This window comes from Antechinus flavipes, chromosome 2, assembly GCF_016432865.1.
Source record: "Antechinus flavipes isolate AdamAnt ecotype Samford, QLD, Australia chromosome 2, AdamAnt_v2, whole genome shotgun sequence".
Taxonomy (NCBI): domain Eukaryota; kingdom Metazoa; phylum Chordata; class Mammalia; order Dasyuromorphia; family Dasyuridae; genus Antechinus; species Antechinus flavipes.
The window spans coordinates 307,494,666-307,511,983 of record NC_067399.1 but is presented as its reverse complement, the minus strand read 5'-3'; positions in this window follow the sequence as shown (position 1 = coordinate 307,511,983).

Genomic DNA, 17,318 nt, shown 5'->3' with positions numbered 1-17,318 from the left:
TAATTCCCTTGAGATTCTCGACTTTTTATTGTTCCATATGAATTTTGTTGTTATTTTTTCTAGATCATTAAAATATTTTCTTGGAAGTCTTATTGGTATAGCACTAAATAAATAGATTAGTTTAGGGAGTATTGTCATCTTTATTATGTTCGCTCGGCCGATCCAAGAGCACTTAATATTTTTCCAATTATTTAAGTCTGACTTTATTTGTGTGGAGACTTTTTTATAATTTTGCTCATATAATTCCTGACTTTCCTTTGGTAGATAGATTCCCAAATATTTTATGGTATCAACAGTTATTCTGAATGGAATTTCTCTTTGTATCTCTTGCTGTTGAGTTTTGTTGGAGATGTATAAAAATGCTGAGGATTTATGGGGATTTATTTTGTAGCCAGCTACTTTCCTAAAATTATGAATTATTTCTAATAGCTTTTTAGTAGAATCTCTGGGGTTCTCTAGGTATACCATCATATCATCTGCAAAGAGTGATAGTTTGGTTTCTTCATTGCCTACTCTAATTCCTTTAATATCTTTCTCGACTCTTATTGCCAAGGCTAGTGTTTCTAATACGATATTAAATAATAATGGTGATAGAGGGCAACCTTGCTTCACTCCAGATCTTACTGGGAAAGGTTCCAGTTTTTCTCCATTGCATATGATGCTTACTGATGGTTTTAAATATATGCTCCTGATTATTTTAAGGAAAAGTCCATTTATTCCTATGCTCTCAAGTGTTTTTATTAGGAATGGATGTTGGATTTTATCAAATGCTTTTTCTGCATCTATTGAGATGATCATATGGTTTTTGTTTGTTTGGTTATTGATATAGTCAATTATGCTAATAGTTTTCCTTATATTGAACCAGCCCTGCATTCCTAGTATAAATCCTACTTGGTCATAGTGTATTATCCTGGGGATGATTTTCTGTAATCTTTTTGCTAATATTTTATTTAAGATTTTAGCATCAATATCCATTAGGGAGATTGGTCTATAATTTTCTTTCTCTGTTTTCAGCCTACCTGGTTTAGGTATCAGTACCATGTCTTGCCATAAAAGGAGTTTGGTAGGACTCCTTCAATCCCTATTTTTTCAAATAGTTTATTTAGCATTGGAGTTAATTGTTCTTTAAATGTTTGGTAGAATTCACATGTAAATCCATCTGGTCCTGGGGATTTTTTCTTAGGGAGTTGATTGATAGTTTGTTCTATTTCTTTTTCTGAGTAGGGACTGTTTAGGATATTTACTTCTTCCTCTGTTAGTTTGGGCAAGCTATATTTTTGGAGGTATTTTTCTATTTCATTTAAGTTGTCGACTTTATTGGCATAAAGGTGAGCAAAGTAACTTCTAATTATTGCTCTAATTTCCTCTTCGTTACTGGTGAGTTCTCCCTTTTCATTTTTAAGACTAACAATTTGATTTTCCTCTTTCCTTTTTTTAATCAGATTTACTAAGGGTTTGTCTATTTTGTTGGTTTTTTCATAGAACCAACTTAGTTTTATTAATCATTTCAATAGTTTTTTTACTTTCAATTTTATTGATCTCTCCTTTTATTTTTAGAATTTCAAGTTTAGTGTTTGACTGGGGGTTTTTAATTTGTTCCTTTTCTAGCATTTTTAGTTGCAAACCCAATTCATTGATCTTCTCTTTCTCTATTTTATACAAATAGGCCTCTAGAGATATGAAATTTCCCCTTATTACCGCTTTGGCTGCATCCCATACATTTTGGTATGATGTCTCATTATTATCGTTTTCTTGTGTGAAGTTATTAATTATGTCTATGATTTGCTGTTTCACCCAATCATTCTTTAGCATGAGATTATTTAGTTTCCAATTATTTTTTGGTCTACTTCCCCCTGCTTTTTTGTTGAATGTAATTTTCATTGCATCGTGGTCTGAAAAGGATGCATTTACTATTTCTGCCTTACTGCATTTGAGTTTGAGGTTTTTATGTCCTAATATATGGTCAATTTTTGTATAGGTTCCATGAACTGCTGAAAAGAAAGTGTATTCCTTTCTGTTTCCATTACATTTTCTCCAGAGATCTATCATATCTAACTTTTCTAGTATTCTGTTTACCTCTTTGACTTCTTTCTTATTTATTTTCTGGTTTGATTTATCTAATTCTGAGAGTGCAAGGTTAAGATCTCCCACTATTATAGTTTTACTGTCTATTTCTTCTTGCAGCTCTCTTAGTTTCTCTTTTAAGAATTTAGATGCTACCCCACTTGGTGCATATATGTTCAATATAGATAGTGCTTCATTATCCATGCTGCCCTTTAGCAAGATATAGTGCCCTTCCTTATCTCTTTTAATTAGATCAATTTTTGCTTTAGCTTGATCTGAGATCAGGATGGCTACCCCTGCTTTTTTGACTTCACCTGAAGCATAGTAGATTTTGCTCCAACCTTTTACCTTTAACCTGCATGTATCTCCCCGCTTTAGGTGTGTTTCCTGTAAACAACATATTGTAGGATTCTGGCTTTTAATCCATTCTGCTAATCGCTTCCTCTTTATGGGGGAGTTTACCCTGTTCACATTTATGGTTAGAATGACCAATTCTGTATTGCTTGCCATCTTGTTAACCCCAGATTATGCTTTTCTCCCTTCTTTCCCCTTTCCCCCACTTCCCAGTATTAAGCTTGTGAGCACCACTTGCTTCTCACAGCTCTCCCTTTTTAGTATCCCTCCCCCCGCCTTAGAGTTCCTCCCCCTATCTTACCCCTTTCCCTCCCAGTTTCCGTATTCCCTTCCTCTTAGCTTATTCCTTCCCTTTTCACTTTTCCCTTCTCACTTTTCAATGAGGTGGGAGAAGTTTCACCATAGATTGAATATGTCTTAAGATTTTTCACTTAAAGCCAATTCTGAAGGCAGTAAGATACCCACTATATTCATCCCCCTCCCTTCTTTCTCTCAGATATAATGGGTTTCCTATGCCTCTTCATGAGATGTACTATCCCCACTTTACCCTTTTTCTGGTACAATGTCCTTTCCACATCAATTTCTAGAACAAGGTATACATGTATTCTTTATACATCTATATAGTCAAAATATAGTTTCCAAGATTAATCTTTACCTTTTTAGATTTCTCTTGAGTTCTATATTTGTAGATCAAACTTTTTATTAAGTTCTGGCTTTTTCATCAGAAATAGATGAAATTCGCTTACTTCGTTGAATGTCCATCTTCTTCCCTGGAAAAAAGATGCTCATTCTTGCTGGGTAAGTTATTTTTGGTTGCATACCAAGTTCCTTAGCCTTTGGGAATATCATATTCCAGGCCCTTCGATCCTTTAATGTGGATGCTGCCAGATCCTGGGTGATCCTTATTGTGGCTCCTTGATACTTGAATCGGGTTTTTCTAGCCTCTTGCAATATTTTTTCCTTCGTCTGAGGGTTCTGGCATTTGGCCACTATATTCCTTGGTGTTTTGATTTTAGGATCCCTTTCAGTGGGTGATTGATGAATCCTTTCAATGTTTATTTTTTCCTCTGTTCCTATGACTTCTGGGCAGTTCTCTTTGATAATTTCCTGGAAAATAGTGTCCAGGCTCTTTTTTTCATCATTCTTTTCTGGAAGTCCAATGATTCTCAGATTGTCTCTCCTGGATCTGTTTTCCAGGTCTGTTGTCTTCCCCAGAAGGTATTTCACATCCTTTTCCATTGTTTGATTTTTTTGGATTTGCTTGACTGATTCTTCTTGTCTCCTCGAGTCATTCAATTCCACTTGTTCAATTCTGATTTTCAGTGAAGTGTTTTCTTCACTCACTTTTTTAAGATCTTTTTCTAATTGTCCAATTGAATTCTTTTGTTCTGTGGAATTTTTTTCCATTTCGCCAATTTTGTTTTTTAGAGAGCTGTTTTCTGTTTCCAGTTCACCAATCCTATTTTTCAAGGATTTTACTTCTTTATCCACTCTCTCTTTAACTGACTTCTCCAGGCTCTTTTGCCAAGCCTCCCTCTCCTTTTCCCATTTTTCTTCTAGCTCCCTTGTGAGAGCCTTTTTAATTACTTCTATGAGGTTCATGTGTGCTGAGGAACAGATGATCTCCTCCTTTGGGGATTCACCTGGAGACTGTCTGTTTTTAGTCTCCTCAGGATTTAGAGTCTGCTCTCTATCTGTATAGAAGCTTTCAAGGGTTAAAGTCCTCTTCAGCTTCTTGCTCATTCTGTCTAATAATCAGAGACAATCTAGCAAAGAAAAACAGAAAAAAACTGGAGTCTTTCTTTTGGGGGGGGGGGGGGCTGGGCTGGGTATGTTACCGAGCTTCCTCTACAGACTGCAGGGGGCAGCAGTGAGGCACTAGCAGGACTGTGTGCGCGTGGGCTCTGAGATCCCAGAGCGTGCTGAGTCACTGTGGGGGGGGGAAGGGGGGGCGGCCAGGTCCCGGGAGACTCCAGCTGTTTGGGGTTATATTCTTCAGCCTGGTGTTTTTAGCTTCTCTGCTGGGCTGCTGACTTGCTGCCGGAGCAAAGTATCCAAACTTGTAGCGAAGCTCTCCCCGCAGAGACGGCTGCGATCACTCCCCACCCCCTCTCCAGTCTGCTCCCGTGCTCTCACTGCCGCTGCCCTCAGCCTGCGCCCAATCTAAAACCGTCCCAGCCCTCCAGTAAAGACAGACCTTTCTTGGCGAATCTCAAGGATGGCTTCTCTTGGTAACTATATGTGGGTTTTTTTCAGTCAAGCATTGATTCAGAGGCTTGTAATGAAGTGGATAGTAAGAGAAAGCACAGAGCTTATGCAGCTGTGAGCTTCCTCTCCGCCATCTTAACCGGAAGTCCTTATACATACTCTCTTTCTAGGATTTCTGGCAATCTTTCACAACACCATGTTGATTTATATTGTTTGTTATACCATTACTTGCGTGTACAATTCATGTTTGTTACACCACATCAAGCCTGCACTGACTGTGGGGAGGGTCATCACTAATAATAATATTAATAACTCTGCGTTATTGCTATGTGCTTGTGTAATACCTCCTATGCTGATGGGTTTGTGCATAATAAGACCCTTCAGTCCAGAAACCTGCTAGCAACCCCCACTTCCCTTTGGTGCTTTTCATCTCCTTTCTTTAGATGTCAGGGAGGGTGTGGTTATCTCCTTTTTAGTGCTTTCTCCTCCCTTCCTGAGAAGTCAGGGAGGGTGTGATCACCTCCCCTTGGGGGCTCTGATCTCCCTGAGGAGTCAGGGATGGCATGACCACCTGTGTTCTAAAACAAAAGAAAGTGGGAGATATAAAGAGCTGAGGCTTGAGTTGATGCACCGAGGTCCTAAGCATTGAGGCTAAATTGTAATTGGACCATACTCTCTCTCTCTATATATATATATATATACTTGGAGAAAGAATGGCTCCCTCCCACTCTTTGTGCAAATCCTGATGTGTTATATAGGAAATAATGATTTTGGTGGGTGGAGGCAGGGGAGTGGAGAAGGAATCGGAAAGAGAGACAGCTGGCCAGCTTCTTGACACAGCTGTTCGCATTGCTATTGCAACCTCCCTTCACCTCCGATTCCCCTTTCACCTGCAAGGTGAACTCTGTTGGCTGGCTTCCTGTTGCAGCTGCCTACATTGCCATCACAATCCCCCTTCATCTCAAAAAGAATAAAGGTTGAAGATTTTCCCCTTTCCTGACTCCAGCTGATTTTAAATACATGGTCATCCCATTCCCTCCCTTCCTCTTTTTTCTTCCTTCCTTCCTTTTTTCCTTCCTTCCTTCCTTCCTTCCTTTTTTCCTTCCTTCCTTCCTTCCTTTCACACATATGGATCCCTTTTCCTCTTTTATGATCTTTTGAGATGCACCCCCAGTAGTGAGACTGCTAGATAAATTTGATGATATATGATAATAAAGTTTCTGGTGGCATGATAAAATCTATAGGAGTATAGTCAGATGAGAAAACATAAAAGCATAAAGATGCTGAGTGAAATGAGCAGGATCAGGAGATCACTATATACTTCAACAACAGTACCATATGATGATCAATTCTGATGGATGTGGCTCTCTTCAACAATAAGATGAACCAAATCAGTTCCAATAGTGCAGTAATGAATAGAACCAGCTATACCCAGTGAAAGAGCTCTGGGAAATCAGTGTGAACCACTACATAGAATTTCCTATCCCTCTATTTTTGTCCAGCTGCGTTTTTTATTTCCTTCATAGGTTAATTGTATATTATTTCAAAGTCCGATTCTTGTGCAGCAAAATGACTGTATGGACATTTATACATATATTATATTTAACATATACATTAATATATTTAACATGTCTACCTGCCATCTGAGGGAGGGGGTGGGGAGAAGGAGGGGAAAAATTGGAACAAAAGATTTGCAACTGCCAATGCTGAAAAATTACCCATGCATATATCCTGTAAATAAAAAGCTATAATAAAAAAAGAAAAGACTTCCCAAAGATTTCCAGAAAAATAACAAGAACATTACATTTAAAAAGCTTCTTTCTAAATTTTATTTTGGAGAGGAGTTAAAATTGTATGTTATATATAATTTATTGTTTGATTTAATTCCTTAAGTAATCCTGGTATATACCAAAAGGCAGAACTCACCTGGACACTGCTCTAATTTTTGAGTTATTGATTGAAATATAGGTCACAAAAGAAGCTGAGAACTATCAAGGATTCTGGTCATCACTTAAATATTTTTTGTTTATAAAGTGTTATCTGCAAATTACTCCAATATTATGCCATATTTTATTTATACATGTCTTTTACTAACCTAGTTATTCAAAAAGAATCTACCATGCATGACACTATGTTAATTGCTGGGAATACAAAGACTGAAATGAAAAAAAAAAGTCCCTTTCTTCAAGAAACTTACATTCTACTGGGAGATTAAACCTATCAAGAGAGGGGTAAATAAAAGTTAGATAGACAAGGAAGACTTTCCATAGACTATTAAATGTGAACAAAGCTAATGATTCCAAGAGAAAGTAGTAATGGTGTCAGGAGTGAGGATTGAAGGAGGATGCCCATTGGAGATATAGGGTGTGTGCATTGAAGAGGGAGATGGAATGCTGAATGTTAAATACAGTAGCCTTTAGAAAAGTAGAATTAGTACTTGATATAAAGGCTAGAAATATAGATTTTGATTCAATTATTTTTATTAAGTATCTACTATGTACCAGAAATTATAATAAAATCTGGAGACAAGAAAGTAATTGTATTTGCCCTCAGGGAGCTTACATGTTCCTGAGGTGACAGTTGGACCTGTTGATAAAATTACCTAGGAAGGGTGTTAGGATTCTTACAAGGTGCTAAGTAAGTTATCTAATTTAGAATGGTACTTAACAGTTCTCTAGTTCACTAATGTACTTAGTACTTATTAGAATTCCACAAGATTCACACCTTTAAGAGAACATATATAAGGAGGAGCCCACTAAAGGACAAGACCACTCTCAGAGGTGGAGACAAATTCATTTCATTTTCCACCCCTGTGCTGGCTGGAGAGATTCGGAGGAAGCTAGAGGCAGAAGCTGGAAGAGACAGAGGACTAGTGGCAAGAGCTCTCAGAACCAAGGAGAGAGAGAGACTCTAAGAAAGCTAACCAGGCTATTTTGAAGGAAACAATAAAGAATCTAGATTTTAACTCCTGGCTGCATTTGGGGTGATTACTCTGAACTGAAACGAAGGCTGCTCACAGAAGGCCCCCAAGAAATCTGCTCCCAGAGAACATTATATTTTAGAGAAAAGAATATTACAGAAAGTAATGTAAAGAAAGGGAAAAAAGAGAAGTAAAAGAACATTATTTTAATCAATACCTAGAGATTTAAATTAAAAAATAAGAAAAAGAAAGAAGGAAGATGAATAAAACAAAGGGAGAAATATCAATGCTAAGGAGTACAAATGAATATGATATAAAATGTCAGAAAAATAAAGGAAGATATGATTTCAAGAAAAAATCATTAAGAATTTCATGTAAACCCAAAAATTCCATGGTGAATTGTGATTTTTTTTTCTTCTTTAAAATATATAATATGATGGTTTTTCTCTGGGGGAGAGCAGGTTTCTCAGGAAGGTTTTCTGGAGGCAGTCTTACTATCAGTTAAGAGTAATAATCACCCAAAATGCAGCCAGGTGATAAAAGTTCAGATCTTTTATTGTCTCCAATATAGCCCAGTTAGCTTTTCTTAGAGGCCTCTCTCTCTCCTTGGTTCTAAGAGCTCTTGCAGCTTTGTCCTTTGCTTCTGCCTCTGCTTCCTTCAGCCTCCAACCAGCACCAAGTTGAATCTGTCTTGCCTCCGAAGAGCTCTTGCAGCTTTGTCCTTTGCTTCTGCCTCTGCCTCCAGCCAGCACCAAGGTAAAAGTTGTAATGAATCTTTCTTGCCTCCAAGAGAGAGTTTCTGGCTCTCCCAGAGTGCTCTGTGTCTGGCCCAGAGTGCTCCTCTCCAATGTAATTCAGCTGAACTCCCCTGACTGGGCCTCTGTTTCTTCTTATATATGAGAGAGAGGGATTATGGGTTTTCTCCCAGAGTGCTCTCTGGCCCTAAGAGCTTCAAGGGAGGTGTGAATTCACAAAGTTATACAGTTAACTTTGTGAATCTCCCATACTTGTGAATTCCAATGAGTAAAGATGTAAACACAAGCATTGTATCAATTAGTTCTACTTAGTACCTTGTTTCTTCTGGCCCATAATATCTCCTTGTAAGATCAGATCAATCATACTAAATTAGATAATTATTGTCTCTATCAACTCTAATGACTTAACAGTTTGTAAAGATTCCAACAGTGAATGAAGACTAACAAAAAATAATTGGTTTTGGCAATGAGGAAGTCACTAAGGAAGGAGAAGAGTCAATGTGGTGAGATCAGACTATGTAAATCTTTATTCAAATAACTACAGTGATGTCCCTATTACTTTTAATGCATAAAGCAAAAACTAAAACAAACAAATCCCCAAACCTCTAAATTGATATTTGAAGTTTATCAAAATGTCATCCCATTCTAATTATGCACCTGATTAAATGCTACTCCCATCCATATTTGATTTAAGGTTATCTATACTAACCTTCTTGCTGACTAATCTTTTCTGTTCCACTTAGAATATTCCATCTCCAATCTTTGTGCCTTTGTACTTGCTGTTCTCCATGCCTAGAATGCTTGTTTGTCTAACCTCTGCCTCATAGATTCCTTGGTTTCCTTCAAGTTCAAGTATCTTATTCATGATTTATCCTATCTGCTGCCCCAAATTGCCTTTTAAAAGTTATTTTGTTTCTTGTTATATTAATTTTACATTGTATCTATTTATTTATTTGTTTCTAATTATATAATTTATTTCATTTTGTATTTGACACTTTCATTGCAAAAATAAAGGCACAATTCCTAATACATAATAGGAACTTAGCAAATATTTATTTGTAGATTATATTTTGAGAGAGATGAAAGGAGAAAGGCAAAGGTTGGTCAAATAAAGTTACAAAAGAGGTGAAAAAAGATAAAATAAAGTTTATCAGGGAAGAGATTATATTCAGCTCAGCAAGTAAAAGAGGCATACTTTCAAAAACAGGAGTAAAGAAAGAGAATTTTATTGAATATAAAGAGAAATAAATAATAGAACAAGTAAAGAATATCCCCCACCTTTAAAGTAAAGCAACAGATGAATCCATCTCCTGAAAATATAGGGGTACGTAGTATGGGAACTGAGGAGACTTAGAGAAATGAGTATCTAAAAGGTTTAAGATAACATTTACTGTTTGGTTGTGTATGACTCTCCACCCCCACCCCCATTAATCAATATATTGTACATTATATTAAGGGCCAAGAGAGAGAGACAGAGAGAGAAACAGACAGAGATAGAAACAGAGACAAAAAAACAGAGAAAAGAGAAAAGAACACAAGACAAGACAAGATAAGGTAAGGCAAGGCAAGACAAGACAAGACAAGAGACAAGAAGGAAGTAAGGAAAGTGGAAAAGTAGGTAGAAAAAAAAAGGAAGGAAGGAAGGAAGGAGAAAAGGAAGGAAGGAAAGAAAAAGAAAAAAAGGAAGAAGGGACTATTTAGATATCTATTCCAACCCTATAACAATTGAGGCCTAGAGAAATTCAGTGGATTCCCCTAAACCACTCCCCTAAAGTGAGGTCATATCAAAGTTGTTGATAAAGGTCAAATATTCTGGGTTTCCAAGCCATTGTTCTTTCTACCACACTATTTTCTCCCCATTAGCTGGTGTTGTAGTTTTATAAGTGTATAAGTGTAGAAAACTTTTGTGTAATGCTGGCATCAAAGAATAAGACTATTGTCCACTTTATTGGTTAGAAAGCTTTACTGTGTACATGATGTACACATCACTGTATACACAGTGGACCATCATTTGATCCAAGGAAAAGTAAATAAGTATGCACTCCAACTGCTTTCTTGTAGGAGCTTTCTGTATTCAATCTCAGAACATTACATATACTATTTTTGCAAACAGAAAGGTAAGTGTCACATAAGCAGGTATAATAATGCTAAACACACGGGCAATTAACTGCTTGTACTTACAATGTGCCAAGCTCATGAAGCAAGTTTCAAAATTCATTTGGCCATCTGACTTATGTTTGTTGTTGGAACCTTTTGTGTATATCTATTGCAGTAAAAGGGCGGTAACTGATTAAAGAGATATTCAAACCAAGTTGTGTTTCAAAGCTTAGGAATCATATACCTATAATTCCCTGTAATGTGATGAGATTTTTTTAATGAGCGCAAAGATTGTTGCCAGCATTCCTTTCCCTTCATTAGTATTCCACATGCCAGACAGCCCATGGGCATGTTACTGTTTTCTTCTTTGCTCAGGTTGGCTACTTATTGGGCTGTTTGAGAAGCTTTGAACTAGTACTCATATTATTTATGAGTTTCCAGAAGGTTTTCAGAAACTCCGACATGACTGTTTTCCAATGCCCCCACACTCTAATTCTGAGGCAAAGATTAAATAAATGCATTCATATATCTCCCTGGATTAAACTCATGCATGTTAACATTTGTTTCTTTCTTCCTGCTCTAGAGCCCTGGCTTGCTAGGTTTCTTTGAGACCCATCTTAATTAATTCTATACATACATGCCCTGGATACTCTCCTAGACTAATATTTCATTTCCCTTTTAATCATGGAGTTGTAAGTCAAGAGACAACACTTAGAGTTTTATTATACTGATCCCAAGATATTTTAAAAAGACATGTGGGCTCAAGGAGTGCATTGTTGGGGTATTGAAGTAGGGAGGTGACTGCAAATATTTCTTGACTTCAAAGTTGAGAAAAAGAATTAATCAAGTGCTGAAAAACCACTAGATGATTACTTTTGTTGTCTTTTAAATATGTCTAGCCAGACTCAAATATAAATTAATTTTTTTAAAATACTTACCACAGTACCTAGTACACAATAGATATATTTTTTTCTTTTATCCTTGTACTCAGCACCTCTCAGAAATTTCTCTGAATTGCTAGATCCAGTGAAGATCTTTTTTGATATGTCTGCAGGTTTTGACACTTTTAACACTCTTCTCCTTCATATTCTTACATTGTTTGACTTCTGTAAAAGTGCTTCCTCCTCTTTGGTCTCCTGTTTAACCATTCCTATTTTCAACTTCATGGTTGGTTGTTCTTTCTTTTCTTAGATCCATTAATGTAGATGTCAATTAATGTTCTATCTTGATATCCCTCTTCTTATTTTCTTATTGATAGCATCACCTTCCAAGTGTTCATATGTCACCTCCATAAATCTGACTCTTAATTTTCTATTTCTAATCCTAATATTTCACCAGAATTGGAGTTCCAATAGTGGCATTTTAGATATATACACTTGCAATGTAAATTCAGGACTATACAACCTAAATATATTACCTCTATCCGTGAATCTCTCCTTCATCCATTTTTGTGGTGAGCTTTTTCTTCTCAAAACACAGCCAGGTGATAAAAGTTCAGATCTTTTATCATCTCCAATATAGCCCGGTTAGCTTAGAGGCCTATCTCTCTGCTTGGTTCCAAGAGCTCTCTCCTAATGTCGCCAAATCCAAAGGTCTGGTCCTTCAGCCTCTGCCTCTGCTTTCTTCAGCCTCCAGCCAGCTCCACACTTCATGTCATTCCGGTGAAATCTGACCAAGAGCCTCTGTCTGTTTCTTTTATCCAAGAGGAAGGAATTGTGGGATACGAGAGAGAGGGATTATGGGTTTTCTCCCATAGTGCTCTCTGGTCCAAAGAGCTTCAAGGGAGGTGTGAACTCATAAAGGTAAAAAGTTTACTTTGTGAAGCTGGCATACTTGTGAACTCCAATGAGTAAGGATGTAAACACAAGCCTTGTATTAATTAGTCCTACTTAGTACCTCATTTCAGGTTCTGCCCAAAACATCTTCTTGTAAGATTAGATCAACTCTAATTAGTTAGCAGTTTGTAAGGATTCCAACATCTCCCTCTTTCTTGTGTTTTAGAACATAGGGTGGTCATGACTTCCCTGATTTCTCAAGGAGGTGAGAACCCCACCTAAAAGGTGATCACGCCTTCCCTGACATCTCAGAAAGGGAGATGAAAACACCAAAGGAAATAGGAAATCAAATCAGATTAGTGGGTTTCTGAAGGGGTACACATAAATCCATCAACATGGGCCAGAACTTTGTAACAGATATACATGGTATACATGAATCCATCAATATGGGAGGCATTACACATAATTTACATAAGCACATAGCAATATAACACAGGCTAGTAGTAATGTAACAAATAACAAGAATCAACCTGAAAATTTACACATGTCCATAAGTCCTAGAAATAGTCCATAAGGAATTCATTGTCCATTAGTTCATGTGCCAGGAATCCAATAGTTCCTGTAAGCTCTGAAGTACTGCAAAAAGTCTCATCAACAATTTTTCATCTTAAGGAATCCAATGATTCTTGCTAGTTTTTCAAGAACTGAAACAGTTTCATCTTGTCTTAGGAAATCCAATGATTCCCTAATTTCCACTGGATCAGGATCAGAGGCTTTTCCACTTGAATCAGGATCGGAGCTTTTCCACTGAAATCCACTGAGGGAGTCTGTTAGCCCCATGTTCAGGGCGCCAAAATGTGGTGAGCTTTTTCTTCTCTAAACGCAGCCAGGTGATAAAAGTTCAGATCTTTTATTATCTCCAATATAGCCCGGTTAGCTTAGAGGCCTATCTCTTTGCTTGGTTCCAAGAGCTCTCTCCAAATGTCGCCAAATCCAAAGGTCTGGTCCTTCAGCCTCTGCCTCTGCTTTCTTCAGCCTCCAGCCAGCTCCACTCTTCATGTCATTCCGGTGAAATCTGACCGAGAGCCTCTGTCTGTTTCTTTTATCCAAGAGGGAGGAATTGTGGGATACGAGAGAGAGGGATTATGGGTTTTCTCCCAAAGTGCTCTCTGGCCCAAAGAGCTTCAAGGGAGGTGTAAACTCATAAAGGTACAAAGTTTACTTTGTGAAGCTGGCATACTTGTGAATTCCAATGAGTAAGGGTGTAAACACAAACCTTGTATTAATTAGTCCTACTTAGTACCTCATTTCAGGTTCTGCCCAAAACATCTTCTTGTAAGATTAGATCAACTCTAATTAGTTAGCAGTTTGTAAGGATTCCAACACATTTTTTTTTTTCTATTTTAGTCATTGATATCCTTCCAGTTATCCTAACTTGGATTCTTGATGATATAATAGATTCAAATGTTTTTCTACTCCCTCCCTCCATCCAATATGTTTTTAATTGTTATAGATTCTATCTCTATGGAATTTCTTATATACATCTTCTTCATTCCATTTAAATGTCTTCCACACTACTTTTTTTTTTCTCATTACACCTCATGTGTACTGTTTTGATAGCCTTTTAATTAATCTCTTTTCTTCTAGTCTTTTCAGTCTTTAATTTGTCTTTCATAGCCATATCACTCTAAATAAATAAATAAATGTATTTCTCAAGGTACACACTTAAATTTTTGTTATCTTTGTACTAGGATAAATATTATGGTCCAACCTATTCTTCTCATATCAGTATTCCATAAGCCTCTTATTCTTTCAAGGGTTGGCACATGCAACAGTTCTTCCATGAAACCTTTATTGTTCTCTATAAATACTCCACTTCCCTAAATCACAGCACCCATTGCCACTGTTAGTACTAATTCTTTTCTGAAATTGTCTTATATAAACTTGGCTGTGGACATGTTGCACTTCAGAGCATAAATTAAGTTTAAGACAATGACACTTATTTTTACCTTTATAACACCAGTGTTCATCTCAGTGTGCTTTGTGAGTGTTAATAAATATTATTTGAAATATGTATTTGTTGTTGAATTGCTTATATTGTAGAAAAGCAAAAAGTTACTATATAAGTTATTTATGCAACATCCTACTCCCTTGGTTTGTTTGTTCTTTAATGAATATGAAAGAGTACAATATGTTTTTTTAGTTAAGAAGCTAGGTTTTACTTACTTTTGCCAAGATCCATGCTGAGTTTGCTATTCCTAAAATTTTTTTCAGCTGGAAATATTGATTTAAGTCAAAGGAAACAGTAAAGAAAAACACTGCAGCAATAACATTTTGTCGGAACATTGTTGAATGGCGCTGGAAATATTTTGTAATATAACAGAACTCATTCTCCCTATCTGGTTGAAAGGTAAAAGCCAAAGTTTGGGGGATAATGATATTTGATATATCTGTATATATGTTATAAATTGATTAATGGAAATGGAAGGACTTCATATTATTCATTTTTTTCACAGTAATTATTGGAAGGTTTGGGAATGCATTATAGTTATAGAGTTATAGAGATAGGCACATGTACATTTGATGGAGTTATAAATTATTCTGGAAAACAACTTAAAGTTATGCAAAAATAATGAATATGTTCATATTCTTTGATAAAGAGATTTCACTTTTAAGCTCATGCATCAAGAAGGTCAAAGATAAAGAGAATGCATCCATGACCATCAAAATATTCACAGCAATATTTTTTCAATTAAAAATGGAAACAAAGTTGATTCAGATGGATAGAAGAATGAGTAAGTAAAATGTGATATTAACGTATTGTAGTATAATAAAAAGATGAGGAATACAAAGAGGCATTCTGAAGTGATACAGAATATCATATACAATCAAGTTAACAAAACACATAATGAGTATAATAGGTTAAATGGAAAGAAAAAAAATCTAAATACTATGTGGTTAAAATGACCAAGCTTATGACTAAAGCATAGCATTCTATAACCATATGCTAGTAATGGGTTACATTCTACCATGTTTAGGTGAAAGCAGTTTATTGTGCTATATCTCTAGTTTAACTTATTTATTATTCACTCTCTTTATGAAGACACATATCTAATTTTATATGTTTTATTACTGTCTCTTTTCTATAGCTTCTCCCATCAATTACTGATTTTTCTCTTCTCTTCTAAGATTTCCTTTTTTTGCCATAAGTCTTATATCAGATATATATATATATATTTTTTTTTGGTATCATGTATTCCTTTGGTATCTGATGAAATTTATAGTATTCTTCTTAAGAACAAAGTTGCTAAATTACCTAATAAAATATACTAGGATATCAATTATTGGGAAATATGGCTATCAACATATTAGGAAAAAAAATACATTTATACTATAGGTTCAGAACCTACAGTCTAAATAATCTTTCCCAGTAGTTATATGAAGGGAGAGGCAATGAAAAAAAGTCTCATGCACAAACATATATCAGGAATGGATACCACACAGAAAGGAAACATTAAGCACTGACAAATTTTAGAATGATTACAATTAGTTAAGATACTAATACCAATTTGCTTTGAAATCTTTCAGAAGTACTCATTAACCATTTTACATTTCACTTACATGGAACACAGACCAATCTACATTTTCTCTATGTATTGGTCATTCTAATTCTCAGACTATGTATGTCTGCCACTGGTTTAACTGTTTCTACTGTATATGGAACAGCTACTGTTGGGAAGCTGAGAAAAAAAAAAAAAAAAAAAAAAAAGGAGTGTTACCAATAGCATTTTGAGATAACATATGGACCAATTTCAAATAAAAATATAATAACAAAAAATTACCCCTCCTCCATCTTAGATACAAGTTTGTCTAGAAGGCCATGAACTCATTGCCTCCTGTCAAATGGTAAGAAAATACCCATTATCCATTCTCCAGAACTCAGAGAAGTTTATCCTATACCTCATGATTCCATGGAAGGAGCAAGATGATGAGGTGGTGATTACCATATTTCTATATCCATGTAGCTTCATAGCCATATGTTATTTTATTGCCTTCCTTCCCAAATATTTTCTTCTTTGAATTAATGAAAACCTTTTCAATCATTCTTCCTTTAAAGACCCATTTACCACATTCTATGGAAGTTGAACTGAACGGTTATGTTTTTTCTTTACTTTCTAACTAATTAATTATTTTTGACTAGCATATACATCCATTTTTGCATAATTCCATACAAATCATGTCCGGAGAGAAAAATCAGAACAAAAAGAAAAAATCAGGAAAAAGAAAACCAAAAGAGAAAAACAAAACAGAAGAAAAATGGGGAAAAAGTGAACATAGCATATGTTGATTTACATTCAGTCTCCATAGTTCTCTCTCTGGATGCAGATGGTGTTTTCCATCCGAAGTTTATTAGGAGTGCCTTGACTCACTTAACTACTGAGAAAAACTAAAACGGTCATAGTTGATCATCCCACTGTCTTCTTGTTACTGTGCACAATGCATTCCTGGTTCTGCTTGCTTCACTCAGCATCAATTTATGTAAATTTTTCAGGCCTTTCCAAAACCATCTTGTTCATCATTTTTTTTTTTTTACAAAACAATAATAATCTATTATTTTTATGTACCATAATTTATTCAGCCACTTCCAATTGATGGGTATATACTCATTTTCCAAATCTTTCTTTGCACTACAAAGGGAGCCACTGCAAATATCTTTTGCACGAGTGAGTCCTTTCCCTTCCTTTATGATTTCTTTGGGAAGCAGACCCAATAAGGGCACTATTGATTCAAAGGATATGCACAGCTTTATAATCCTTTGAGCACAGTTCCAAATTGCTCTCCTAGAATTGTTGGATCATTTCACAACTCCACCTTCAATGCATCAGTGTGAATGAAAAGTTCTAATGGGACTATTAGTCTTACCTATACTATTTTTAGTTTAAAATCTCTAGATAAGGTAGTGAACTTAAATATGTATTTGATTTGTGTGTTGGCTATTTAGAATTGTAACATATTTTACATATATACACATATATAGATATGCAGATATATATACATATATATAAATATATATATATTACACACACACACACACACACACACACACACACACACACATATATATATATATATATATATATATAT